The 5000-nt window shown below is 30.2% G+C and overlaps 1 protein-coding gene across 1 annotated transcript in view; it reads left to right on the top strand.

The window, feature by feature from the left end:
• The window catches only part of LOC136830291 (uncharacterized), a 390310-nt gene that overhangs the window by 25366 nt on the left and 359944 nt on the right, over positions 1-5000 (top strand). The gene's annotated exons all lie outside the window — the stretch shown is intronic.

The following is a 5000-nucleotide window of genomic DNA, read 5'->3' as shown; positions in this document are numbered from 1 at the left end:
TGGTGGCATGGCTTATATCGTTGCCAGACGCACGATTATGGCTACCTTTACCCTTAAATAAAATAAAAACTACTGAGGCTAGAGGGCTGCAATTTGTAATGTTTGGTGATTGGAGGGTGGATGATCAACATACCAATTTGCAGCCCTCTAGCCTCAGTAGTTTTTAAGATCTGAGGGCGGACAGAAAAAAGTGCGGACGGACAGACAAAGCCGGCACAATAGTTTACTTTTCAGAAAACTGAAAAGTACATATTGAGGGCTATAAAATAACTTTTATTATTTATGTAAAGGAAATGCAGATTAAAGGCAAAATTTCCTAATCTTGTGAACGATATCTATAAAAAGTGTCATAAACAATTCGGAAACTTGTCGGCATACATATTTCATACATATGATCTCTAAACCATAAACATTTGTAGTTATTGCAAACATATAGCCAAAGTGGCCTTCATATTTCAGCTAAAGAAAAGAGACAGATGTTTTGAAAAGCAAAATTTCCCTAATCTTGTGACCTGATCCTTAGGGTACGTTCGCACTGCAGTAAAACAAGTCATAAACATATGTCGGAAACTTGTCGCATACATATCACATACATGTTGAAGTAAGTCCGCTCTGCAGTAAAACAAGTCATAAACATATGTCTGGAAACTTATCGCATACATATCACACACATGTTGAAGTATGTCTGCTCTGCAGTGAAGCAAGTCATAATCATGTGTCGGAAACTTATCGCATACATATCACATACGTGTTGAAGACAAGTCACCGACAATAAATGGAGAACGAATCTTTAGCAGATTGTCTCAAAGTCTTTGACTTCTATCCAACTCTTCATGATGTGTGTGTGTGTGTGTGTGTGTGTGTGTGTGTGTGTGTGTTGGCATCTGCCAAAGGTTCGTTCTCCATTAAGAGCAGTTGACTTGTTGTCAACATTTGTTTGATATGTATGCAACATGTTTCCGACATGTGTTTATGACATTTTTTCCTTTGTGGTTCTTGAAAATAGGCATTTGAGGGAATATAACCCAGGGTGTTCAATCATTTACCCAGAAAACTAAAGAGACGTGGAATCTTAAGACCTTCAAAAATAAAATTAAACGATAGAAATATTATATTAAATATTGAATAATAAAGATAAAAATAAAACACTGATAAAACGGACGAACGAGTCATTCAAGAATTACAAACTCTGTAAACGGTAAATAAATTTAACTTCAACAGGTTAAGTAGTCCCTTTGGTTAGGATATATTGTTGATGCCTTCCAGTTGTTACCATGGTGACTTACCGGTTTAGAATGTTTAGAAACATTCGGCGAATATTTCCAAACATTCACCAAAATTTGTTTTCAATTTTGTTCAGTGGTCGTTTAGGCTTCAGAGATATATTTTCTTTATTTGACTGGAAGAAGAGTAACGTGAACTAGTGATTGGTCAATTACTTCTTTTATAATAATTCAGCTAAATTAAAGTATATGGGTTCAGTGATCGCTTAGATCTTATTTGAATATTCTTTATAATATTATAGTGGACAAACTCGCCCACGCTATATATAAATATATATATATATATATATATATATATATATATATATATATATATATATATATATATATATATATATATATATATATGTGTGTGTGTGTGTGTGTGTGTGTGTATGTATGTGTATAGCTTATACGTAGATCTTTCTCAATCGGAGACTAAATTGCACCAGCATTAGACCTTGGGCTAATTTCTAAAATCTTTATATAAAACGATTATTTGCAAATCATTCCATATAATTCTGCCAACTATTTCATTAACATGCATTTAGAATTTTTCTGCTTGAAATATATCTGTCGTTAATTTTTTCCCAGCTGATTCAGAGCGGTTCCAGATATTTCACAGGATCATTTGACAGATCAGAAATGGAAAAATGTGAAGTTCTATGATGGAAGAAAATCACATTTTATCCGCATAATTCATATATTTATGACGACGGTTATACGTGCAAGCAATCTTTTATGCAACATGTAATATAAATACTTCACTTTCTCAATCTTTTGCTACGTTTCACAATCTAAATTATTAGCTTTTTACCTTTTTATGATATGAATATGTTTTCCCTCTTTCATTCTTGATTTAAATGTCATCCGTTTAGATTTTCGTATAATTTTTTCTGTCTGTCTGTCTGATTGGTATATTATTATTGTTTTGTCTAGTTTTTATTTTTAGTTGCTTTTAAACAGAAATGAGTAATTTAATGTCGGGCTTCATCTCTTTAAAAATAATTTGAATATTTAATTTCTTGTGGCTTACTGCAAACAATATTTTAAAAGAAGCAAATGTTATCAAAATATTTTGCGTTTCAACTAAAAATACTACAGCCCTAATAATGAAAATAATAATGAAAATATCAACACAATTTTAAACACAGTCAGAAACCTCCAAATATGTGTTCCCCGTAGGGGGGAAGTGTCGTCAGTGCACCTCACGCGATGCACTGTAGGTAGGCTAGTTACTAAATGTTCTTTGTAGCGTCCCTTCGACACCTAGCTGCAACCCCTTTCGTTCCTTTTACTGTACCTCCATTCATATTCTATTCTTCCATCTTGCTATCCACCCTCTCCTAAAAATGATTTCAAAGTGCAACTGCTTTGAGGTTTTCCTCCTGTTACACCTTTCAGACCTTTTACTCTCAATTTCCTTTCCAGCACTGAATGACCTCGTAGGTCCCAGTGCTTGGCCTTTGGCCTAAACTCTATATTCCATTCCATGCCATTCCAAATATGTGTTCTCTTCAGATTTCCTTATACTGAAAAAAACACTTTTATGTTGAATCCTCTGAAACAAATCAGATTCCTTTTCAGATTATCATCTCTCTTTGCAGAGATGCATGTTTACGAAGTAGAACGCATATATAGAACGCATATACAAAATCAATGACTGCATAAGCCAATGAGGATAGAAGCTCTGGACATTCAACCATTCCTTTCTGCCCCCAAAAGATTTTGATGCGTCTTAACTCTCACACATACATACACATGCATAGACACACACATATATATATATATATATATGTGTATTTATATATGTATGTATGTGTGTGTGTGTGTGTGTTTATTCACACACACACATATATATGCATGTATGTATGCATGTGTGAACACACAGATAGATATATAGGTAGATTTATTCATATATATATATATATATATATATATATATATATATATATATATATATATATATATATATATATATATATATGTATGTTTCAATGTTTAAATAGTGTTTTATAGATACATTCTTATTTTCACATGTATATATATATATATATGTATATATATATATATATATATATATATATATATATATATATATATATATATATATATATACACATATCATACACACACACACACATCACTAAGTCCACGTCGGACTTAGTGATATTCTCAAGCATGCGTTCCTTCGTGCTATATTGTATATATATACATATATATAAATGTCATCAAAAGTAACCGATCTATTCCTCGCGTGTCAGCCTGTTCAGTTACATAAACGAATGTTTCATCGGTACGATAAAGATTAGAGAAATACGCTGTATATCCACTTATACTAATTGCGTCACATTTTTTTTTCTCATAAGAAGGAATTTCCCGTCCTTATAATTTCGCCCGCTAGGACAGCATTAGTGACAAACTCGCAATTGGCAACTCTTCCTAGAAAATGTTTAGTAATGCTAGGGTTGGGAGTGATACTTTCTCACGATATTGTTTCTGCGTAAATGTTTTTCTCTCTCTCTTTCTCTCTCATTCCGTCTCTCACTATATATATATATATATATATATATATATATATATATATATATATATATATATATATATATATATATATATATATAAATAATATATATATATATATATATATATATATATATATATATATATATATATATATATATATATATATATATATATCCAATATATATATATATATTATCCATTTCATAATTATCCATTTCATTACATCATCAGGGCTGTTAAAATGAAACATAAAATTCCTTGTAAATTGTAAAATATAAAAATTAAGAATTTAAAATGGTAGAAATTATTCTTACCAAATTTAATAAATACATACAACTTTAAAATTAAAGGAATGAAGACAATTTTAAAAATCTTTACATTAAAATGAAACGTAACGGATTATACAGTAAACTAAAAATGAAAAATAGTGAACAGAGTTATAGAACAAAAGATTAAAATGTAAATATTTTAAATTTGTGTTCATTCCCTTAATTTTTAAAGTTGTATATACTTCTTAAATTTTGTAAGAATAACTTTCACCTTTTTGAATTCTTAAGTTTTAGTTTTTACAATTTTACGAGGAATTTTATGTTTCATTTTAACAGCCCTGATGATGTCATTAAATGGATAATTACGAAACGTTGGAATAAAGACAACTTGTACATCTTTGTGTGTCCTCTTCCCCTTATTGATGATTATTAATATGGATTGACTCCTGACTCCTTACACTAAGCTATATATATATATATATATATATATATATATATATATATATATATATATATATATATATATATATATATATATATATATATATATTATATATATATATATATATATATATAAGTTGATATAGAACAGAAAATAGCAATATACATGACATGACATGACATGACATGACGACTGCATTGAGATGACACAGAAGAGGAAATGGCAATATACGTAAAACGGCCGAGGACATGACATTTTGAATAATGCAACATTAAAAAAGACGTGAAATGGCACAAACATTCAGATTGGCCAGTGACATGTAAATTTAACGTAGATTAAATTAATGTGAAATGAACGAAATGGCAATTGAGATGATCGTGAGTTGGCAAAAGATACGATTTGGTTGCAAACATGACATGAAATGACTGAAATGAGTGAGACTCGACATGGCAAAGGGTATTAAGAGACGAATGAAGTGAAATTATAAGAAATGTGAAATGG

Source organism: Macrobrachium rosenbergii, chromosome 46, assembly GCF_040412425.1.
Source record: "Macrobrachium rosenbergii isolate ZJJX-2024 chromosome 46, ASM4041242v1, whole genome shotgun sequence".
Classification (NCBI taxonomy): domain Eukaryota; kingdom Metazoa; phylum Arthropoda; class Malacostraca; order Decapoda; family Palaemonidae; genus Macrobrachium; species Macrobrachium rosenbergii.
The sequence above is the reverse complement of the archived record's forward strand: the minus strand, read 5'-3'. Positions and strand labels throughout refer to the sequence as shown.